Below are 25,818 nucleotides of genomic sequence, written 5' to 3' on the forward strand. Positions count from 1 at the left end.
TGATAATCCTTCTCCTCGTAGTGCTTGCAGCCTGGGGTTGTACTTAAGAGGGTATTCGGTAATTTACAATTTAATCAAATCCACTTCGACAAGGTGGCAATTATGACTGGGTTTTGGTTACTGTCAAACTCAGGATGATCTTGAAACATCGATGAAATTCGAGTTCTTCATTTCAGTGAGAACATTTTGAAATTGTGTATCATAGTTAAATTTGAAATTGGTTTAAAAAAACAGTTACGATTTTTTTTAAAATCAATTTTGCGTTTTTTGCCGCAAATTTTGAGATTCTATATTCCCACGAACGATCATTTTTATTTTCTATTTTTATTTTCCGGTGATCAACAGAGTGCCCTCCTCATTATGTCGTTTTATTTACGCGGTTTGGTGGCGTCCAGGTGAGAGTAAACAGTGGCAAGGCGTGAATTCTAGATTATCGGTATCTCCCCATTTGAAGCTATGGCAAAGAATCGATTATTAAGGTGTTTGTTGCGAACAACCTGTTTATTGATCCTTTTTCATAGATATAAACAGCAGATCAATCGATATACAAGAGGAACTCACGGGTTGGGTTTTCAATTCGGACCGCTGCTCCTTTCCCGAAGTGGTGAAGCATGAATGACCGACTTTTTCCCATTTGAAACTATAGTACAAAATCGATTATCAAGGTGTGCATTGCGAACACCCTCATATTCGACCTTTTTGAATAGGTTTAAACGGCAAATAGGTCGATCGATCGTTCAGCACGACACGCTACCGTCCCGAGGGACCTGGATTCCTCGAAACGGGAGCATCCACCGGTCCAGCAATCTGCCGTGCTAAGGAAGAACGCCGTATGAAAATTCGAGTATTGTCAAATTTCCTTCGATAAAATGTTCATTTCTGAGGAAATCTGTGAATATTTTCCCTTGAAATGGTCAGGACTTTTTGGTTAAATGGAGATGTTGCATGTGTGAGGAATTTGCGATTTGATTGTTGATTCTTATGTAAAAGTTGGCGAGAAACACGATGGTGCCACTTGTTTTCTCTGAAATCAACTCCCAAGCTCAAAAAAGCTCTCAAGTTGAGGCCAAAATGGAGGGGATATCCCACGCTACCCTGAGAGTCCACCTCTACATCAAGACAAACTCTCCATGCAAAGATAGAGAGCAAATACATTAGCAGTGATGCCGTGTTTTCAGTTTTAGAGTCTCCGAATAAAGTGGCAGCCCTGTCAATGTATTTGCTCCCTATCTTTGCATGGAGAGTTTGTTTTGATGTAGAGGTGAACTCTCAGAATAGCGTGGGATATTCCCTCCATTTTGGCCTCAACTTGAGAGCTTTTTTTGAGCTTGGGAGATGATTTAAGAGAAACCCAGTGGCACCGTCGTGTTTCTAGCGAACTTTTACATAGGAATCAACAGTCAAATCGCATATTCCTCACACATGCAACATCTCCATTGACCGACAGCACTGTGAGCACTGCGTTTGGCGCAATGCGAGAAGTATTCATGCAGTCTTGTGCGCGCTAATATGGGCTTGCGCCGACCGTGCTGTTTGGTGCGATGCGTGAGGTATTCCTGAAGTCTTGTAGGCGCTAATATACGCGTAATGCCGACCGCACTACTGGCGCGATTGTTCGAACTCGCGATAGTATACTCTCGGCATCGAATATTAGAGCTTTACGGGCCCATGTTGTATTTCGACGCCAAATGATAATTCCAACGTTGCCTCATTTCTCCCGATTAAAAATTTCTTTTGAGAAAAGTTAAGAAATTCTTTATACGTACGACTATTATTCAAATCCTTTGGGGGTTAGCTTGGGTGTTAATTTCAGAGAATGCCAGTAGCACCATCGTGTTTCTCGCGAACTTTTACAAAAGAATCAACAGTCAAATCGCAAGTTCCTCACACATGCAACATCTCCATTGCTAGGATAATTATCTGAAAAATTAGAGGAAAAATGTCCTTAAGTTTACTGGGAAATTCATGTTTTATCAAATGAAATTTGGCAACGCCTGAAGGTTCATACGGCGTTTTCCCTTTTCACGGGAGGAATGGTGTTTCAGTTTCCGCTCCTGTTTTTCCCATCCGGAGACCCGGGACCCGCGCCCGCGGAGGCGGAAAAAACAGAGTCCCGCTCTCCGCTCGCTCGGGAAGCGCCCTCCAAGAATTCGTTTTGTTTTTCTTCTGCGGGAAAAGCAACCCGGATTTTCCTCCGACCCACCGCCGCCGTGCCACCCTCCTGCCAGGACGATATTCTTCCCTGTCGTGGCTTTGCTTTAATTCAATCGATTCCGAATGTTACATACAGGAGAGTCGCTTTCACCGGGCACTCTGGCGCTCTGCGACGCCTGAGCGCCGCACTATGGTCCACAGACTGGATTTAACGGAACTTTATTCGAAAATGCACTGCACCGTTATAAAAGGTGTTGGATCATATGTTTTTTGGGTCGCTGATTTCATTTTACATCTTAGTTTAACAAAATATTAACATCCTGACCGAGAAACATAACCTCAAATGTGATTTCTGGCGCTTTCAAGACTGAAGATTTTTTCCACCCTATTTTGACATGTATAAAAATAATAACAAAAGTGTCTCTCTGTCGAGATCAGACTATTCTCATTTATTTTTAGGCGGTAAATCTGAATATGACCTCCGTTTTGGTCCATCACCCTTAAATTTTCCGGAAAAGCCGATTTTACCCGGAAAAAATGGACATTTTTGGTGTTTTTGCGACTGTTGACCTCTGCAACATGTAGGTAAAATTTTTTCCAGGTACTAAATAGTACTAGTTCGATGTATTTTGATCTACTGGGTCTGAAAATGACCTTTGTCTTTTCTTATCACCTCTCTTTTTTCCGAAAAAGCGACTTTTTCCCGGGAAAATGAGCAATTTTGACGTATTTTTGTCATAATTGCAAAATTCATGTTGATAAATTATACCGGACCCGTGGTAAAGCGATTCTGTCATGTATATTAAGCTGCTAAATCCGAATATGACATAGGTTTTGGTTTATCACCCTCCAGTTCTCCGATAATGCCGATTTTTCCGTGCACGGAAAAAAAAGACCTGTCATTTTAACAGTCACATTGAATGTTAAATTTGTTTGACGTTTTTCTGTTCTTTTAGTTGTCGTGACTGTTAATTGAACATTTTAAGTATGTTGAAACAAAAGTGTACAAATCTGTCAGCTCAACATCTTATTGATGCTTTTGAAATAACATTCTGTATGTTATTCCATCATCACACGACTGCTGAGTTAACGTCAGTGCGGTTCATTAAATCAACGGTTCCTGAAGCTCTTGGAATGACTGTCATTGACTTTTGATTTTACAGTACACACGTCATTTTGACATTCGTCTGGATTTTAAATTTACACTCGTGCTAGGTGTTGGTCTAATGTTTTGAAGGCCGTTAAATTCGCAGAAATAATCTGCTAAAGCAACAGCGAGGGTGTCGAAATAACAGCCTCTCATTTAACAGCGAGTTGACGGTAAAATGCTGACCGTTGCACGGAGCATCCCATCCCAGCCAGTCCCGCGCGGTCGGCGCAGCGCGCATGCGCAGTTGTATACAGTTGTCGATCGCCCCGCTGCGAGCGGTGACGCAGAAAACCTCTCCTACCCTACCCGCCACTGTCCACCCTCCTTCTCGAGGGTTGCGCGCCGACCTAACAAAGGGCCCGGTCAGGGAAATTCTCAGAACTCCAACCGCCCGGGCCTGGCGTTCGGCTGTTTCTTCCTTCGACATTGTTCGCGCATTCCAGTCTGTTCGTTGAGGCGGCCATGTCACTGTTTAAAGGGATTGCGTTTGCTCAACAGTCAGTGGTTTTGAGTCGGAGAAGTCTTGCGCTTGCGTTTCGAAATCGTGCTCAAATTGTGTTTGCGAGTGAATTTTGGCGAAGAAAGTGATTAATTTTGATACTCAGTGCGCGATCTGCAAAATTACTAGTTCCATAGGAAAGTAACTCTTACGATATAAGCAAATTTGGGCACACTGTAATCAGTTGCGGGCAGACGCCATTTTTTGAGGCATCATCATGAATCCGTTCAACTCGGAATTTCTGTTGCCGTATATTTGTGTTTTTTGGTTTCAACTTTACCATTGACATTACACTCACTCTCAACTCACTTAGGTTTGCGTCCAGTGCATCCCATTATTATTTTTAGCGTGCCTTCCATGTTTATATGCAGGCGCTCTTTGATTTCGTTTCCTGTAGATTATACCATCAGCCCTGTCCTCTATACTTTCCGACCCAACTCCATTGTGTGATTTTTTCCTTTTCTTTTGTTCAAAGAAATTTCGGCTGTTTTGAAATGAAATGAAGTGATAATTTAGCAAATCTTAATCTTGGTAGAATCTTTTGAAACCCTTTATAATACATTTTTGGTGTTTTTAACTCACAAGCACGATCTGCTGTTTGGTTCTTACGTTGTTTTTATTGATGATGCCAACGTGACATTGTCTTAATGACGTAAAGTGTTTCAATGTGTAATACAGTGTATGTGCGGTATCTGACCAGGATGCGAATGATAAGTTGGGTTATTTGAAAAAAAGAAAAAAACGGATGGAGAGGAAGGGTTTAAAACGTGCCTCACATAATTTGTTGACGACCCCTAGGCCATGATCAATTTTGCCCCACCGAGAACTGCAAAGATAAATACTTTGTGAAGTGTTTTTGTGCATTTAAACTGTTAAAATTTTTATGAAATTAACTCATTGTGAAACTGATTTAGTCTGTAAATGTTACTTTGACCGAAATATTATCTACGGTTTTTGTATCATTTACTTGAAACCAGTTAAGCAGTTATCAGCTATTTACATAAGCATGTAAGTATGACCATGATTTTTTTACAGTTGCGTGGCATTGTATCTGCTACATTAACAGCAGTGTGAATGAGAATCCAAGAGCGAATTTGCTTTTACATGAACAGCAGCGCTGCTACATCGACAGCAGTGTGGATTTAAATTCAAGAACGAACTGGCTGTCATGAGAACAGCGACGCTGCTTTTTCGACAGCAGCGGCCGCTGTTAAATCGAAGGCAGCGTGAACGTCAATCTGATAGGGAACCGGCGTTTACGCCAGCAGCTGCGCTGCCAGTGTAACATACTATTTGATGTAGGTTGAGCAGATTTTGCTGTCGTTGTTACACTCATTTACTGTCAATGTGACAGCAAAGCGCCTGTTATGATAACAGACAAAGGTAATGTTATTTTAATAGCCAGGATGCTGTGCCGTTTTTTAACAGCCAAGGGCTGTTCCTTTAGCAGTCGCGACGATTAAAATGGCAGAACTTTTTTTTCCGTGTGCCTTTTGAGTAAAACCTTTCCCGGACTCTTGTGTTAAAAATACGGTTTAAAATTGATTTCGATGTTTGATATATCGATTCTTATGTATTTTGACTTGCTAAATCCAAATATGACCTTAGATTTTTCCTATCACCCCTCATTTTCCCGGAAAATTCAATTTTCCTCGGAGAACGAGCTTTTTCGGTATTTTGGCGCCAATTTTCCTATTCTATGGAGTTGTAGCGATTTTCCAAGTTCCTCTTTAGGTCTTCTCTGACGTCTTAAGAAACATTCAACTGGAGTTCGACCTCAAATTGCCTCTTACAACCCCCCGTTTTCCTCAGAAAACGGAAAATCGTCGCAAAAATACCAAAAAAGCTCGTTCTCCGAGGAAAATTGAGTTTTCCGGGATAATGAGGGGTGATAGGAAAAATCTAAGGTCATATTTGGGCTTAGCGAGTCAAAATACATAAGAATCGATATATCAAACATCGAAATCAATTTTAAACCGTATTTTTAACACACTTAGAGTCCGGGAAAGGTTTTATCCAAAAAGCGCGGAAAAATCGGCATTATCGGAGAACTGGAGGGTGATTAATCAAAACCTATGTCACATTCGGATTTAGCAGCTTAATATACATGACAGAATCGCTTTACCACGGGTCCGGTATAATTTATCAACATGAATTACAATTATGACAAAAATACGTCAAAATTGCTCATTTTCCCGGGAAAAAGTTGCTTTTTCGGAAAAGTGAGAGGTGATAAGAAAAAACAAAGGTCATTTTCGGACTCAGTAGATCAAAGTACATCAGAATACTTTTATTTTGTACCTAGAAAAAATTTAACAGACGCAAAAATGCCAAAAATGCATGGAATATTCCACATTTTGATGCACGGAGGTGCACTCCGAAAAAATTGATTTCGACCGTTAGGTGCAAAAAGGCGCAATTTAAATTGGCATCATTTTAAAGTCAAGGATATGTTGAACAAGATTTTTCAATCCGCAAAGCATTAACTAGAATTAAAAAAAAGTTAGAGCTTCCTAAAAATTATGAATTTCACTGATTTCTAGCATTTTTTGGCGTATGTTTGGAGCGTTCAAAAGCATACAAATTTCGGTTCAAAATTAATGAAACGGGGTGAAAAGGAAGTCACTTGCCATCAGGTGGATCCATGTTGCCCAAAAATTTACATAGATGAGGCGTAACTCGGTAAAATAAACACCCTGTAACGCACCACCGAATGCGGCTCACAATCAGCTAATGAAGACCTACCGCGCGCTCTGTTGTTAGGGTCCGTCACAATCTTATAAATCATTATTAGTCGATGAAAACTTAGGTGACGATCCATGAGAGTATGTATGATAAAACTGTAGTGCCAAACTTTAATTTTTTCCACCCTCAAAATTTGACTAAAGTTCCGTTAAATAGGGTCTGTGGACCATAGTGCGCCGCCCCCATCCTCCTGAAGCTCTTCATTGCCGTGCTAGGGAAAAGCGCCGTATGAGCCCTCAGGCGTTGCCAAATTTTTCTTGGTAAATCACTAATTTTCAGGCAAATTTTTGAATATTTATCTACCAATTTCTCAGATAATTTTCTTCGTAATTTGATCTAAAACTTCTGAAAAGTTCAAGGAATTCCTAATTTTCCCAAAAAATAAACATTTTATCTGAGGAAATTTGGTAACTCTCGAATGTTCATACGGCGTTCTTCCTTAGCCTGGCAGTTCAGTCCTCCTCCTTTTGCGCTCTCAGAGGCGGATCCTGCAGAAAGTTGGCAACGCTGGTTTTTCTCTATCTAAACGTATGTTGAATAGTTGATTCTTGTCGGAGCACCTGGTTGCTTCAAAATCAACACATTTCCGTAGGGACGGTGAAACTGTCCTTGATAATGGAGGCGGAAAAATTGAGGCAACCGTGTATCTTTTTGGCTACCTTTTCTCCATTGCTGGGCTTTTTTAGGGGTCAGCATTAAAAATTTCATCGTCAGAACGAAGGAACACACCGCTATACAAAAGCTGCTACATCGACTTAAGTAATACAATGTTTCAAAACGACCATGCGATTTCTGTTTTAAGTCTTTTCAGTTGTTTCATGTTGTCAAGGGAAAATTTTTTGTTCCCAGTGATCATAAAATTCGCTAATGAACATCTTACAACATTGAAATGTAGTTACATTGAATCATCTCTGAAACGGCGTTTAGCTCCTCAAATTTTTCTTGAAGTGTATGACAGATCTCTTGAAAATGAGAGATGTGCTAGCGATATTTCTTTTTCTAGATTTTAAAGAGCCCACGCCGATTGCAGACTACTCTAAGGTTGCACAATACTGCCGTGCTAAGGAAAAACGCCGTATGAACATTCGTGAGTTGCCAAATTTCCTCCGTTGAAATGCTAGTTTTGAGGAGTGGCATGCATATTTTTTCTTGACATTTTCAGGTAATTTTGATCTGATTACAAATAAAATTCTCTAAAAAACTAGAAGACATGGAAAAATTGGAACTTCATATTCACAAATTTTCCAGATAATTAATATTTTATTGGAGGGAATTTGGCAACGTCTGAAGGCTCATACGGCGTTTTTCCTTAGCACGGCAAAGTATAGCTGCCCCGGCTAAGAAGCAGAGCTTGCGCGGGCATGGGAGGAATTTAAATTGGCGAGCTGTTTTTTTATAAAAGTCTTAATTCCATAAAAAGATGACCCATGCGGTGCTCTTTAATGGTATTGACTCAGAGATCGTCTAAAAATGAACTTGTTTCCTCCCAGAAACAACCCGTTTGAAAACGGAAACACGGGACAAAGTTGCCAGGGGACAACTCATTCCGGATCCTGTTTCATTGTTGAACAGACAAGTTTCCTCGACTGTGAAATCTGGCAACGTTTTTCATAAAACGGATGATCCCCTCACAGCCAATGATTCCGGGCCGTCCATCTTGTATTTAAGCTGAGCTAAGGGCTTGCCTTTCCTCTCGCGCGCTCCGGCTTAAATTATTCCAGATTTTAAGCAGGAGATGGAATGAGCGTCACGGCGAGGACGAAATTGCACCGAGAGGTAAGAAAAATGTAAAAGGGTGACAAGGTGAAAAGCCTATCTGTTCCGAATCCTTCGCGAGGCCTAAAAAAAAAACAAATCACGGGGGACGATTTATCTTGCGCATAATAGACTCTCTTTTTAAGCAACCCCCTTCTCAGAATATGCACCAAACATCGAAGTCAGCGGATAAAATATATTAAGCTTCATTTCAAAGGAGCGCATAATCTAAGGAACTCCAGGATTTTTCCACAATAATGATTTACTTAACGACGCTTTTTTCTTGAGCATCCGCCTTGGGTGCATCTACCCATCACCCTCGAGCCTTGAGTAAGCAGACTGTGAGCCGAATTTTGAGCAGGAGACCCCGCTTCGTACTCTGTCTCCCCGCCAGAGATGAAAAATATATGTGCAGGGCGATCTGGAGAGTGAGATAAATTCGGCTTAATTAAATGCAGGAAACTTCACTCCCCGAAAATGTTAGTTTACGAGCAGATTCCCGGAATTTATGTTGTTCTTCCCTTTTCGCCTGCTCTTGTTCCTATTGACTGAACTAAATAATTACTTTTTTCCTGCGTTTAAATGATGCTCCCCGTTTTATGAGTCTGCTTTTTATCTTCTGCTCTTACATTAGCCTTTTATTCGACCCTCCAGGAGAGACCGATGGAAAAAACCGGCAGTTTTCAGGGAGGCAAAACAAATAAACCGGAAAAATAAAAACAGAGCTGCGGGACAGTGAGCATTAAAAAAGCAGCAGGAAAGTCTCTTTTTTCAAAGAAAGAATTTGGTAGGAATGAAAAAATTCACCCCTCGGCTGCAAAATGGTGCCAAAAGAACATGTTTCTCGGAAGGAAAATGTTCTCTCTCTTGCATTAAAGGTTTTGGAGGTTTCCGTAAAGCAAAGATGCCTGTGATGCTAAGAAATATTATTTCGAGGCTCATTAGGAAATAGATAATTTTTTTAAGAATATAATTCAGTTATGTTCAATGAGGGAATCATTTTGAATGTTTTTTTTAATGGTGTGTTCTGATGCATTCACTCATTCACTTCAACGTCCAGAAAAAAAACAGGAAAAAATCAAACTTCTGGAAAAATTATATTGCCGTACAAAACCCTATACTAACCTCACCGTGGCCCTATTACACATAACACCACACTTACTTCGATGAAAGTCAATACAGCTAGGAAATGGGACAAACACTTAAGGGTCTCACTAATCATTATAAGCTTTTTCAATCAATTGCGGGTGCAGAGGTGCACAGCGAGATCCAAATTCAGCGAATTCAATCCCAAGAGAGTGAGGTTGCGTGCCCCTCAATTTGAAGGCGTTTTGAGAGTGGCCAGTGATTTACGACCACTGTAAAATAACTCATTAGCAATTCTGCCGTCTATAGCATAAACGTAACCGTATATATCCTGGATTTTTTGCAGTTTTCTCTCCGAGACAAAATATTCTTTCGTCCAAAAACCAACGAGCACCAATCCTTCTTAATAATTCTTAAGTGACTGTGACACGCCTTTGGAAATTCAAACTTACAAAATTAGAGATCATTATGATCAGGTTATTTTAATAGAACGGAGTATTTGTAGATTATAGTCTTAATCAGAGTAATGCCGCATTTGCTAAAAAAAAAGAAAGAAAGAAAAAAATTGTTACCAACACAGAAAACAGTGCGCTTAAAACTCATGGAAACCAATAGAGACCGTCACAATTTGCTCGAAAAACTTCTCGTTAACAATTTCTGGCTCTGAATTTTTCGAAAAATTCATTGCTTCTCTGCCAACTTAATGTTACTGGAGTCAGGTAACTAATAAAGGGGAGGGGGGTTGACAAAGTCACTACACTGAAGAAAAAATGAGAGGAAAAAATGAAGTTCGTGTAATGATAAAGGGGGCGTCAGTGTTTAAAATAGATCATGTTAAATACAAAAAGTAGAAACGGGATGAGAGGAGAGGGGCAAGAGGAGAAATAGAGGGGTAGAAAGGGTAGATGTAGGGAAGCAGAGGAAGGTTGCGAGAAAGAAGGGAACAAAAAAATTAATTAAAGTGTTGCTGCGGGAAAAGGCGAATTCTTTTGCAAACGCGTAGCTTTTGTATCCGTTGTAACTTTCCCCTTACATCGCTGCTTCATCATTTACTAATGATCTTTCACCACAGAACCCTCTCCTTGTCTCGCAACCCTTTCTCCCTAGTCACCAGGAGGAGCCACCCTCATTTGTTTCAAGACAAAATTTATTTGTTTTCCTGCTCTTAATCATTCAGCCGGGTCAAACGATGAAAGAGGTTTTATTATTAAGATCCTCGCAGAGAGCGGTCTCTGAGGATCTCAGGAGTCAATTAATACCTCAAAATAGCCTTTTTTACACTATTTTTTGTAAGTTATCCACTGAATTCTCTTCCTCTGAAATGTTTTGAATTGAAAACTCTTAGTATATTCACTTCTTCCGAAGAATAAACCAAAGTAGTAGCAATAATTATTGTAAATATGTGATTTATCACACGACGATATCACTTCTGGGCCATGATTGATTCAAGACTCAAGATTCACGATAAATGCCTCATTTGGCATAGATATGTTTGAGGGTATTATTACCCACATACTAAGTTCAACTTGAGGTTTCTAAAATGAATCGATACGCCTTAAAACGTCATTTAAGTGCGTCGTAAGTGCGAAACCACGCATCTCCCTTTGCGACGTTGTAGACTTCCTGTCATGCTTTATTTTATCTTTGGAAAACTATAATCAACGTAATTTCTTGAAAACTTCCTGGAATTTCCTCTCAGAATGTACATTGTGTACACCAGAGCCAGATTAAGGGGGTGGCCACATGGGCCGCGGCCCATTACGGCAAATTTAGGGGGCGGCAAATTTTGCAATTCTTTTATATATAGCTACAAAGAAAAATCAGATTCAGAAAAAAATTACAAATGAGAAAAGGTGACAAAATCTCTCATTTCCTGAGAGTATGTCTCTAATTTTGTCGTCTTTCTGTGATACAATAGACAGCACCTTTAATTAATCGAGTTAAGACTGAGAGAGAAACCAAACACGGATATGGCCTGGAACGGCGCGGCGCAGAGAGCAACGATGACGAGAACTTGAGATGAGAAGGAGAAACCCTCAGCGCAACGCGGCGGTCGGCATGTAACACATATTAGCGCCTACAAGACTGCATGAATACTTCACGCATTGCGTCAAGGACAGTGCGGTCGCTGCGGTCAGCAGCGGGCGCGCGGCGTGACACATAGCGCCTACAGGACTGCATGAATACTTCACGCATTGCGTCAAACACAGTGCGTGCAGCAGCGGTCATCGTGAAACGCATAGCGTATACAAGACTGTTGGAATACTTCACGCATTGCGCCAAACACAGTGCGGTCAGCGCGGCGCGGCTGCGGAAGTTAAAATTATTAAACCACATCTATGTTTGTTCTTTCATAATTTTTTCGTTCATTTCATATAAATGGAAGGCCTCGTCCACACAGAGATAGGTTTACAGAACTGAAGTTTCTTTCCAGGCTCCGTGATCTTTTGCTAGTAGTGTTGACAGGGCTTTCGCAAAAAATGTGCTCAACACGAGTAAGCGCGTCTTATTCACCCCTCCTCCTCCGGCACGTTCACTTGATGGTTTGTATCGATGTTTCAGAACGAATGAGAAGCGGCGGCAAAATACAGGCGGCCCATGAGCGGCAAGAGGGTAAATCCGGCCCTGGTGTACACAATGTACGAAAACATTGTGTTCACATTTCAATAAGCTATAAAGCTGACTTCTTTCTCTCCGAAAAAATAAAATTGTATTGAAATAAAACACTGCGATGGAGATAAATGAGGTGTCGCAGTTTGGCTGTCGATATACAGTATTTCCGAATCAATCATAAAACGAGGCAATTTGCGTGATCTAAGGTCGATGCATTCTCCTTTCATATCCTCAGGTGGAATTCTCAGACGAGCCACACCTGACTTGGCAACGTCTATCAGGAGGTGTTGCACCCAGGAGCTCTTATTCAACTTTGATACTGTTTTAACGCCGGAACGAAAGTTAATTTGAAATTTGACGGACGATGAAAATGACCGATTTGCTCTTGTCAGTTTCCATAGGTATTTATTTTCCGTCCGCCCCTGCTCGATCCGCTTGCAAAGCGAGAGAGGATGAAAATAGATTAAAAACTATTCTTTCGAGTCCGTCGATTGGTCCTGCCAACTCGAGCGTTGCTTCGCGGCATGGTGAAAGGGGGTGGCAGAGCGGGTAGTCAAAGCGATTGACTGATACGTTCCTGGTTCCTCTTCAAAGGTCGTTGTGGGTTTAAAATCGAAAATTGAACCTCGCAGTGGGACTTTTAAAAGACTGATACCCTGGTTGCCAATTTTCGTATCCAACTTGTTCAGCTAGTCACGTCAAAGAGGGTGCGTTTTAAAATTGTCAATTTTCTCAACGGTGAAATTTCCTGACTCCTGTCATGGACTGTATTAATATTAAAACTCTCAATAAAGACGCAAAATTTTTAAAATAAGAAAGTTAGAAGGGTGAACTCAAATCTACAATAAAACTATTTACTTGATTGAAATTAGACTTACGTATAAATCTATAAAACATTTAATTTTTTTTTGTGTGTAAAGCTCCTCTTGGGGTTTTTTTTTTGTAATGCTTCATCTTGAAGATAAGGGAAACTTGCTATGATCCATACATAAAACATATTGGATCGACTTCGACACTCTGCTGATCAAATCATCTTAGAAAGAAGTCACATGCGCTAGTCGTGAGTTCACAAAAGAATTTTTTTTTTCTGAGTCTTTCATCTCTTAAATGGCAATCGGTGGGCGTACTTCTTGTCCATGCGCCAAAATTTAAATCTAATAAAATTTTTTGTCATCACTAATGAGATATTACCGTCTCCTATGAAGATTAATATTTTGGCGTTCCAGGCACTTACTTTGGAGAGGGGCATACAATTTTACTCTTTGAAATATCAGAGCAAAAAATTACTCTTTACAGCCAAGTTTAGTATTTTTGTCTTGCAGGGTATAAATGTGTCATTACTCAAGTAGGTACATTCAAACTTCTATCTGCTCCAGAATAAACGAGACTTTGAAAAGCATGTTTTTACATATCCTTCACTTGCATCAATTTCACAGACATTCTCCCTGATGTCTCTCAAAAAACCGAATAATTTAAAAAGCGAATATCATCTCTTTCCCGTCCTAAACAGTTGCTATGCGCCGCGGACGAGAGACGACGATGATGCTTAAAAGTCTGAAATCAAAGCAACGCACTCGTTTCTGTTCGGCGTGGCGCACATTTTGAATGTCCTCCACGAGTATGCAGACGTCTGAGAGAGAGAGAGAAATCCTCATTCAAAGCTTAAGCCTGACTCAGCTGAAATTTTTTCTCATGGCGTTGATTCAATACACATCTCTGTGAGAACTCGTCATCCTCCTGACATAAAAACGTATCAGCCCTTTTTGATGACCCCTGTCGTTCATATAAAGCAATGCTTTCCAGGGTTCATTTCAAATCGTAAGTTACGTCCTTTTGTCGGCCGAGCCATGATCTAAGAGATGCCGACTCTCTTTCAACGAACGAAAACGAGGTAGTGACCACTATTTCCTCAGAGCGGATGTAGCCTTTCCCGCTCGTGTGTCGCAGAACGATCAAGGCGACAATCAACAACCGGAGCGACAACGCGTACATCAAGTTCAGTACAACATCGATAGCCTAAAGCACCCGAGTGTCAAGGCTCTGTACGCAAAGCGCCTGGATGAAAAGTTAGGAGATGCATGCGATGGCAGTACGGAAGAGCGGTATGAATTCATTAAGAATTGCGTTCACTCGGCGGCAGCGGAGGCCCTGGGGGTTTCTGATCAAAAAAATGATAACAGAAAACCGTACTGGTGGGATGCGGAGGTAGAGGAGGAAATAAATGTGAAAAGGAATAGGTATCATCAGTTTCTCTCTTCCCAAAAGTTGGATGATAAAATCATGTACAGACAGGCTCAAGCAAGAGTCCGTCGGGTAATCACTCGGAAGAAAAATGAGGCTTGGGAAGAAAGCTGCATGAAGATAAATACCTACCTTGGAGGCCGGAAAAGTACGGAAGGCTGGAAAGTGATCAAAGGGTTGCGACGGAATAAAATGCGCGACATCATATCTCCGATACCAATTGACAAGATGGAGGACTATTTTAAAGATTTATTAACGGAGAGGCGACCCGAGTTTCAAGGCGGAGTCATAAGCACTAAAGAAGATTCCAACGTGGAGATCCAGCTCCAAGATGTAGTGAAGGCTGTGAGGGAGTTGAAAACTCGCAGAGCTCCTGGACCTGGGGGTATACCGGCGGAGTTGATAAAATGTGGTACCGGTAAACTATTTGAACATCTGAGGAAACTTATGCAAGACTGTTTGCATGGTTCCGAAATACCAAAGGATTGGAAGGAGTCTTGGATTACTCCCAGTCATAAGAAAGGTAGTAAGCAAGATTGCGACAACTACAGAGGTATATCGGTCACAGGAACCTTGAGCAAGGTCTACGGTAAAATTCTCAAGGCAAAGGTCGAAGAGGTATGGAGCGGCCAGGAAGCCGAAGAACAGGCTGGTTTTAGAGCCGGTAGGTCTACCGTCGACCATTTGTTCACCATTACCCAGGTCATCGAGAAGAAAAGGGCGGTCAGCCAGGAGCTGCACTTGGTGTTTGTGGATCTTCAGAAAGCTTATGACAGCGTGCCGTTAGTGAAGCTTTGGGAAGCCTTGGAAAAAAGGGGTTTTAGCAAAGGACTTGTGGGGGCAATTAAATCATTTTATAACGGGACGATAGCAAAAATTAAATGTCGTGGAGAGTTGTCCGGAGGTTTTTTCGTCACAAAAGGGCTAAAACAAGGCTGTTGTTTGTCACCAACACTATTTAAGGTATACCTAGAGCACGTTTTAGAGGAATGGAAAAAGAAGGTTGCAGGAATGGGCGTTCCACTCCTTGATGGGCAGACCCTTTATACTCTATGCTTTGCCGATGACCAGATCGTTGTAGCTCAAGATGAGGAAGATGCAGATTACATGACGCGGAAGTTGGTCGAAGAATATCGGAAATGGGGCATGGACGTTAGTGTGTCCAAGACAGAGAAGCTGGTCGTGGGAGCAGCGCATCAACGGCAAAGCATAGAGCTTGAGGATGGACGGCGCATCGAAGAGTGTGACGAGTATAAGTATCTCGGTGTTTGGCTCGATCAGGATGGAAGGATGGATAGAGCAATTAAGGACAGGATCATCCAGGGCAGGAGAGCCATCGCGATGCTGAACGGGGTGCTCTGGGATCAGAGCATCTCAAAGGCAAACAAGCACCGGATATATGACGCCATCGTTAAAAGTATCGTGCTCTATGGTAGTGAAGTGTGGCCTTTGACGAAAAGAACGCAAGAAATGTTGAGGGCAACTGAAATGGATTTTTGGCGGCGATCTGCCGGCATTTCGAGACGGGACCGTGTCCGTAATGAGAGAATTCGCCAGGTGATGAAGGTTGAGAAAGATATCGTGCACGACGTCATGTCCAGGCAGTTATGCTGGTATGGACATGTGCAAAGAATGTCGGAGGAGAGGTTGCCCAAACAAGTTTTGGATTGGGTACCACCTGGGAAGAGGCGACGGGGACGTCCCGTAAAGGGTTGGCGGCAGGGCGTTGACAAAGAGATGTTGCGGTGTCAGTTGCCCGATAACCTCTGGGAAGACAGGCATATGTGGCGCTTGGGTGTCGTAGAACGCCAGAGTGCGTTATAAAGCGACTTTATATATATATAAACGAGAGTTCATAAGCACGTAAGTATAAAAACGGAAAAATATCATTTATGAGAGGGATTTTCTCTCCTCCTCCCTCTCGGTCCTGCTTTTCTTTCCGTCCTACGCTTGCGAGCCCTAATTATTCTTTAAATGCCATTAATCCTCGCTCTCATTTCCTTCCGTCGTTCCAGCTTTCCGTTCCTCCGCGCATTTATTTACTCATCTTTATTTCGGTCCGTTCCATTTCCATCGTTTTTCTCATCGTAGGTCTTAGCAGGTTTAAATGTCCTCCCAAGGAAAATGCAAGTTTCTCTATTAGCGGTCTCCTCGGAGTTTCCCGGTATAGTTCTGCCGTGCTAAGGAAGAACGCCGTATGCGCCCTTAGACGTTGCCAAGTTTCATCCGATAAAAACCGAATTTACTGGGAACATTGTGACTATTATTTTCCAAAATCTTTGGACAATTTTGTGCGCACTTTAATCTAAAATATCTGAAAATTTCAAGGAATAACATGCATGAGTGTTATCAAAAATACATGTTTTATCATGGGAAATTTGGCAACTCATGAATGTTCATACGGCGTTCTTCCTTAACACGGCAGAATTCGCATCGTGCTCTTTTCGCAACATTTATTTAGGCCATATTAATTTTTGGACTACAAATATGAGCGCTATACTGCCTTGTTAAGGAAGAACGCCGTAAGAACATTCGAGAGTTGCCAAATATCCTCCGATAAAAGTATCATTTTTGAGGATATTCATTAATTTGAAATTTGCAGATGATTTAGATCTGGCTGCGAATGAAATAATCTGAAAAATCGGAGGAAAAATTTTCACAAATTTCTCTGTAAATTCGTACATTATCATTATCAAAATAAATTTGGCAACGTTTGAGGGTTCATACGGCGTTTTTCCTCAGCATGGCCGTATAGAAGAACGCCTTTCCCCACAGCATAGCGGGAGAAAATTTCAAATTCAACAATTAATGGTTAATTTAAGATTTTGCAAGAAATACTGTGCAACCACTGTTTTTTTTTCCAAAGTCCATTCCAAATTTGAAAAATGGCTTTCACAATTGAGACCATGAAATGATACCACATGCACATAACGCAACGCTCAATCAATGTGCGTTGCCAAAACGCCTTCACTTTTTTAATTATGCAACATGGCCATCCACTGAGTAGGAATAGTTGTATTCAGGCGTTGTAAGAGCATATTCATACGCGACCCATTAATATAAACGTAAGGAAATCCAAAATGTCTTCAATTTTTGGTTAGGCTGTGCAGATATTACTAATTTAACTAGAGTAGTTAGAGCCTGATCCAGCTCAAGTTCATCCTTTGAGTTTTCCTGCTGTATATTGTCCCCGCAAAGAGTGAGTATTGGCTAAAAAGAAGTCCTGAGAAAATGTATACTTCTTGATGTACGGATGGGAAATAAAATTGAACAACCCCGTTCTTCATAAGATGATCGATGGTCCTCGATTTGAATTTTAGAAATCGTTACCTTAAAATGGCAACTTCTGCTTGTTTGAAGATTAACATACCAAAATAATAACAATACGAACAAAATTCTATGATTATAAGTCATGCAGCTAGAAAGTGTCATTTATTTTGAAAAGACAGCATGAGTTGGAGCACATTTTGCAACGAGATCTAAAATTCCTGGCTCATCTTAGAAAAAACGTGTGTGCCATGCGTTTCCTTATCTAAATAAGTGTTTATATGATTAAGTCAGAGTATATGCTTCTTACTGTTTCATGGGAGATGACGGTAATTTTAACCTACACACTTACTGATCGTATTCATCTCTCATTTTTTTTTTCCAAAAATGAAGAAAGAAAGAAAACATATTTCGCTACTTTAAGAGGATCGAAAAGTACTCAGATGTTGAATCTATCGAATTTTAAAGTCGAAACATTTTTGCTATTTCTAGTAGAACGGCAGGCATAAGGAAGAGTGTTACTTGAAACACGTCAGGAATTCAGGATTACACGCAATAAGGTTCATGCTTCCACGCGCTAAAGCTAAAGCTGTCATGCGAATAACATTCAAGAGGAGGAAGTGCGTGCAGGTTTGGAACCCCTGCCAGCCCAACCCCTCCGCAATTTCTCGCGCTGTTACGTCACTCCCACGTGTTGTCGAAGTGAAGGGATGAAACGATCTCTTCCGTTTTTTCGGTGGAATTTTGATGACTCATCACTCCGTTTGACAACCACGGCCCGTGTCAAGAGGCAGAGCTGTCACATTTCTAGAGAATAGAATCTTACAGACATAACACCACGGCGTCATCTCTGTCATAATAGATTTCAAAGTGTCTCCAAAGCAACAGCATAATTATCCAGTATCTACACATGCTACTATGGAAATGGATTGTTGGATGTAGAATTATTTATTTCAGAGAGCCATACCTGAAAAAAAGAAAGAAAAAAAAGAGAAAAAACTTGAATAAAACATAGGCACCATTCCCCTCGGAAGTGAGGGAGTTAAAACTCTGATTTTACTAAGATTGGGTCAGAGTGTGAAATTTAAAAAAACAGAGAAAAATACCCTCAATAGGATAGCAAATACAATGGCCCATCGAAAAAATTCTGTTCTTCAAAAAAAAAAAAATAAATAAAAAAACTTTCAAACTTAAAATTTTTTTCATCGTATGATTGATTTTTTAAATTAATGTTTTTGTATATTAATTCTTGAAGCTTACCACTAATTTTCTTTCACCCTAACCAGAATATTCAGCAAAAATTTCATACTATAGCCTTTTTGTTTTTATTTGAAAAGATAGAGGAACGAGGTAGAGGTACGGTGATTTGTGGGAGGATCGATTCCGATTGCGATTTGGAGTCGCAGAGCGCTCTAGTGCGCTGAGGTAGCGGCTTGATATGTATGTATGTAGAGGAACGGTAAAGTTTTACAACGTCATATTCGAGGTTTAGCCTGGTGATGTGCACAACCTTTGCACAATAAGTTCTAATCCTGCGAGCTTACCAGCGAGCACGGCAACCATGGTCACAAGCGAAGAAAAGGCAAACACCAACCGTCTCGACATTTCGTTAAGCTCAAGCTTTGACCTTGAAACTCAGCAATTTCCTATCCCACATTCTGTTCTTCCAGGTTTCGAGCTTTTTTTGTGCATGGCTTTGCATTCCCCTCCGGCCTCCCCCTCCCTTTAACACCCTCCATTCCGCACCCTCGCTCACTTCCACTTCCTCCTTTGATATAAATCAATAGGCAAGCTCACACTCTATTTATAAGGGCTTTGCGCCGCCGAAGACAAACAATCGATCCATATAAATTCCCGCCCTTCCTCAAGGAAAACTGGAGGTTGGGTTGGGAGACATTTTAGTGGGTGAAGTAGGGGTACTTTAGCTGATGAGCTGCGCTAAATCACTCCGCATCGCGCTTTTCTATCTGTGGGAGGGTCTCAAGGTTATAGATACTATTCCATCGTCGTCCCCAGGACGAACGAACGAAATTTCATTCAAAAGTTGCAAAATTTACTCAAACATGCAACATTATTTATAAGAATCTGACTGGACTTTTTCTTCTGGATTTAGCTAATTTTTGGCTGATAACTGACGTCATTGTGGTTTTCTCGTAAAAATACAGTTCTTGAGTGAAAATTCGGCAACGTTGTGATGAAGTTACGTTCTTTCTTTCCAGCTCTGAATAGTATACTTTCACTTGAGTAACAAACTGTAGATCTCGAGTTTTTGTAAATATAACGAATGCATTTTATAAATATACGTTCAACAAGGGAGAGCCGTAGTAGAAAATGTTGCATTTTGAAAAAGAAATGCACCAATTGACCAATTCTGCTCAAGGGTATGTAGTTCGAATTATCGACCGCACAAAAGGTCAACAGTGTTTTCAGCTGATATCACTATTTAAATCTGGATGTAAGGCAAGTTGTGGGTCGTCGAAATGAAGGCGTATTTAGTGTCTGGATATACGTGAACAAGTTTGAAGGAAACAAGCTGGGTGTAGAAAAGCTACGGTTGCAGATGGAAAGAGTCAAGAAGCCAAGACGAATGAGTAGATCTCCAATTTTACCTTCTCTTCTGCTTATGTTTGTCCAAGCACCTAGAAGGTGAGATAAAATGCATTCCAGCACAATTCATTAGTATGTACAAAAATGCGTAGATTTTTAGCTTGCGTGGTTTTTTTTTTCAGATGCCTCAACCAGAGTCTCGGGTTTGGAAGGAGTACAATATAAATCAAGGTGGTTTTACAGTCGTATGTTTTTGAAAGTGCTTTCCTTTCCTTGACAAAAACATCGCGGAAACTGCTGTGGTCATCTCGGGCTCCTGAGAGAGATTTGTGGATATATGGGCATAGAGTCGCCGTGGTCAATTACACAGGTCTGGCCTAGAAAAGGGTCAACTACAAATCATTTTTTCAATGTTTTACTTGTGCGCACCCTGCAATATTTTTACCCGCCTCTCCCAAACCGACATGACTTATCGCAACCTTGGTGGGATCTTTTCCTTTCCCGTTTCTGTATTTTTCATCCGGCATTTTTTATCTGCACCCCTGGATCTGTTCCTGGGAATTTATCTGTTTTCATTTCTGGAAAACTCTTATTCGGCTTCGAAGAAAATATTCCCTCTGCCTTCGTATTTTACAGTTTTCAAGTGAATACACGTCCAAAATTAGTTTAAGTAGGTACGTTCAAATGATACCTAAATAGGAATATTTAAGTTAGGTAATTGTTCCGCCCAGCTTTATTACCATATCCCTGAAAATTCCGTGAAGCTAAAATCAACCATCAGGTACATTGATACATATAAAAAGGAATTTCTTAATAGGTCTTCTCAATCGACGAAGTCCGATATTTCTTCTGCCACGTGCCAGCTAAGTTCAGGAAATTTCAAGTCACTTTTTTATAGAGATTTCGATCACTTTGAAAGTTTGGGATCAGTAAAGAGAAGATTCCTCGGGAAAATGGGCCAATTGCGCTGGTCAAAGAATCGTGTCTTGATGCTTGATTCTTGTAGATCAGCTGAAAATAATACGATCCGTCCAAACAGCAATTTCCTACGTTAAATTTTAACCGAGATATCGCGCTTTAAAAAAATCGAAATATGGCGTCATCCACCACGAAAGTGACACCCTTTCCTCCTTGTTTTCATTTTTTAGGGAAATACACATTTGCACTGGTTACTCAACGTGTGACTCGGATGAAAGCAAACTGGAAGAAACCAAGGGTGTCACTATATACCGCGGTGGATGCTGTCATAAACCGAATTTTTCAAAGCGCGATATCTCGATTCATAATGAACGTACACAGTTGCTGTTCGGATAGATGTTATTATTTTCGGCTGATCTACAAGAATCAATCATCAACACACGATTCTATGACCAGCGCAACTGACAACCATACTTTGCCGAAAAAAAGCGTACCTGTGCTTGATTTTAATTCAATTTTATTAAGAATAAAATTCAATTCAATTGTATCTTAAAATTGGATGATTGATCAGAAAATCATCATTACAAAATAGTTACCAAGGAAGAAATAAATTTCAAATTTTTCTTGGCGTATCAAGTATGGAGATGTCGGAATAATGGAAGAAGGTCGTATCTAATGGAAGAATGTCAATAACCGATATAAGATCAATGCTCATCACTGACGCGACGCGACGTGCTGCTGCTCAACAGTATCCGGATCCAATTTGACGATATATACATCGAAAACCTGTACCTGGATCACATCGACACAAAGTGGCTCACAATCGGCGTCCAGCGCAACTCGAGATCTCGGACGGGTTCGCTACACGGTCCAATCAGCAGCGACACTGGGAGTCGGTTTACCTGCAACTCATCTCTGTTCCCCTAATACTCGCGCCATGAATGGCGAAATGAATGTTGATTTCAGCCCGCTTATAACGAACTTGTCAGCATCATCAGCAGCTCCAGCATCGGCCACCATTCAATTGTAAATTCGCAGAGAGAAAAAAACACAAGGAAATAAATACAATGAAAAATCAAGAAATACATAAGATAATTCTACTATTTTTAATCGCCACTGGTCGGTCCATCACCATGTATTTGGGAGTAGCTTTTGATTGGCTCCTCCATTTTCAGCCTCAAGGAGCTCGTGATGCCCCAAAAATGGCGGACCTTGTAAGCAGATGTAATTACATGCATGACTTAACATGTGGTTTTATTTGCATGTCGCATCGGGAATTTTACTATGATGCATTATTACTACATGGCTACTTACTTTTACAGCCAAAAGCGTGCTATTTTGATGGAAACTCGTATGCGAAAAAAAGAAAGTCTTATTATGTTAACCGAGTGTTTGGTGTTTGGTGGTAAATATATATTGATCGAACTTTTTAGCTCATGACCGACAACCTAGGGTTTACAGAACTGAACACCCGGCTCGCGCTATTGAACTTTTTTTGCAGGACGTTCATGAAAAGTTAAGTCATACGAATCAGCCGTTAAAAGTGTACTAGGGGGCTACGCCCCCTGGCCGCTACGCGGCCCAACCCCCCGAAGGCGCTCCGCGCCATCAATGGGCCGCTTCGCGGCCCTTTTTTTACCCTCCTATTAGTATTAGATTTATTTTTCCCCTAAAAAAATTCGATATGAGGAATACTTAATAGAATGAAATAATTTTTGGTTTTGATGAATAAAGAAAAAATAAATTGGCCTCCGGCCAATTTATGCGCGGCGCTTCGCGCCGCGTACCGGCGCTACGCGCCGGCATTTGGGGGGCTTCGCCCCCCCATCCGCTTAGCGGATTGGTGCGGAGACCGCACGGGACTTTCTCGCTCGAGCCGGCGCTTCGCGCCGGCATAGACACTTTTACTGGAATATTTAGAAAAATACTGCCAATTTTACAAAATCATAAAGTTTGATCGGAATTTTGATCACAGGATAATAGTTATGAAATTTTTATTCAAACCACTGAACTTTATTGTAAATGTCTTCGCGATATGTGATGAATTCATATATTCGGACTCGACTTGTTGATTTTATGAGGCATCTTCAATTAAATATGTAATTGATTAACAAAGTCTCCTGTCAAAGATGGCGATCCGTAAAAATCTTAGCTTTTCTACGATTCATTAGGATCCATTAGATTCATTGACATCATACTTCAGATACGATTTTATATTATAATCTCTCCTTAAGCACGGTCAAAAGCCATCAAATATCTACTTGAATGGGTAGAATGACTATTCGATGTTCAAATAGTCTTAAAACTAAACGGTTTTCGCTTAGCATCTCCCAAATTTTAAATTTGGCGGGCGAATCTACCTGCTGGAAGGTTCACCACTTGCCCGCCAGGAGCGCCATCTCCTTACCGCGTATTCCCGTAATTCAAAGCGAAAACAATAGAGAGCGCTGCGCGCGATCTCCTTGCTGCTGTCGACAAACGTCAACGAACAGGTTATAACAATTATAACCTCCTTTATTAACAAGCATTAAATCAGTCATATTTGTGCCGAATTATTATATTATATTTGTGCTTAGTACCTCGTAAAAAGGAACCGCAAAAGATGGAATCTGCCGGGATTCTAAATTCATTAACAACAAACATATTAGTTTTTAATAAAGATCTAAGTGTCAGTTCTTGGCGTTAGCTTGATGATTCATTGTACCTTTGTAATGTGAGTATGTACCTAATTAGTTGTCTAATTTTGCTTTGTGTATACCTACGGAGTAATTTTGGAAATAGTATATGATGCATTATATAATGCATTTGAATTCCTAGGTTTCACCTGACTCAAAGCGTTTGCTGCTATTATCTAGAAGCGTTCCGACTCATTTATCAGAGAATTGAGCGTCTCCTATCGGCCCCTCTGCAATTATGAGATTAGTCCAAGAATCCTTTAGGAACTTAAATTAATGACTCAGATGGTGCTTTTGAGCCAACTTTCAAAGAATTAAAGGCATTTTTTTCAAAATCTACAGTCCATGAGCTCTCCGTGTGACCGAAGTGCTCTCCTCGCTATATGACGCGCAACCCTTCAATTTTTAGTTTAGTCCAAAGACCTCATAGGAACTTACATTATTGAACCAGGTGGTGCTCTTATGCCAACTTTCGAAGAAATGAAAGGCATTTTTTTTCAAATTTACAGTCTTTGAAAATGAGTTGTTTGTGGAATGTCGCGGAGCAAAGTGCCCTACTTTTGGGCCTCGTAATCCCTTGAATTTTGAGTTTAGTCCAAAGATCTTTTAGGATCTTAAATTAATGACCCAGGTGATGTGCTTGATGCCCAATTTTAAAGAATTAAAGGCATTTTTTAAAATTTACAGTCCCTCAAAATGAGCTTTCCGTGTGATTTTGCTAAAAATGGACAATTGAGCGTAGCCCCCCCAAATTTTAGCGTACCTCAAAATCGTTGGACGTGCATAAGGAGACCATAGATATGGTGTCCTGTGCCAATTTTGAATGAAATCGAACAGATAGATTCTGAGATATCGCTGTACACAGATTTGGGGGACGCCACACGGACGGACACACATTTTTTCAAGTATGGTTATTTTTACTCCTGGGACCTTCAAACGTCTAGAAATGATGAAATTTCAACTTTTTTTTTTTTTTTTTCTTGGAGGATGACAATACTTCCTCTCTACCCTATGGGAGCGAGAAAGTAAAAATTTTTGAAGTCAAAAGGACGCGTTTTGGAATGACTGCTTGATGAAATATTACAGTAAAACAACGAATAGTTTAAATCAGGTAATTACTAAGTATCTCTGGAGTCGGGGATTGAACCCACACCTTGATCAATGTGGAAACATCCGACGTCGTAGACGACTCGGCCACCGCTCATCTTGGGGTAAGTGGCGGAAATCTTGTGTAGATATAAGTGTAGAGCTGATGCGCAGGCTACACACCTACTGCGCAACCTCCTCGACCACTGCGCATCCTCCCGCGCATAGCGGTAGCAGTCCCGGAGCACTCTGTAAATTCACTCACTTTTATAACGTGATTTTAAAAAAACCTGGGTCCTTTTTCCAAAATCTGATTAGAGCGGGCTCATCTAGAGCCTATTACCTGTCGATTTACGCAAAAATCATGGAAATCGGCCCAGTAGAATGCTCAAACGAACTATGACAAAACACATAAATTTACATTGTTTATATGGGAGAATTCGCAACTTTACCACGTAATATAAAAAAACCTGGGCCATATTTTGAAAATCTGAAAAGAGTTGGCTTATCTAGAGACAATTGCCCGTCGATAGCCGCAAAAATCATGAAAATCGGCCCGGTAGAACGCTGGAACTAAGCGTCACCAGTTTCGCAAAATTAGGAGGTCTTGGAGTTTATAGTATAGATAGTAATCGACAAACTGAACAATCCCGCGTGAACTCCTGATGAAATAATTTTTTTTTTATCTTTAAAAAGCATACAGTTGAAGTGTGATCTACAATTGGACCGAGTTCATTAGAAAGGAACCAACGCACATTAAGTTGAAACTGAGAAAAAGAGGTTTGGAGTTTAATCCCTGCATAAGGCTCAAAAAATTAACTTTAACTCCTCATTTCACAAACTAATGTATTGTTTTCGACTTTCAGATTTTGGCAGGAGAAAATAAACGACGAACTCAAAAAAAAAAAAAAAAAAAAAAATCCGCAACTCGATTTTTTCGAAAAAGTGGGTTGGTTCCTCTGTCCTTTCTGATAAATTCGGTCCAATTTTGAGTTCCAAACACACGAGAGCTTGGAACTTTGAATAACTCATTATCATACCACATCTGCATCGTCTTAACAAGTTTGATTTGATAATATTAG

At 40.7% G+C, this 25,818-nt stretch overlaps 1 protein-coding gene across 1 annotated transcript in view; it reads left to right on the forward strand.

Moving 5' to 3' along the window:
* The window catches only part of Sesn (Sestrin), a 511,698-nt gene that overhangs the window by 84,056 nt on the left and 401,824 nt on the right, over nt 1-25,818 (forward strand). The gene's annotated exons all lie outside the window — the stretch shown is intronic.

This window comes from Bemisia tabaci, chromosome 3 (assembly GCF_918797505.1).
Source record: "Bemisia tabaci chromosome 3, PGI_BMITA_v3".
NCBI lineage: Eukaryota > Metazoa > Arthropoda > Insecta > Hemiptera > Aleyrodidae > Bemisia > Bemisia tabaci.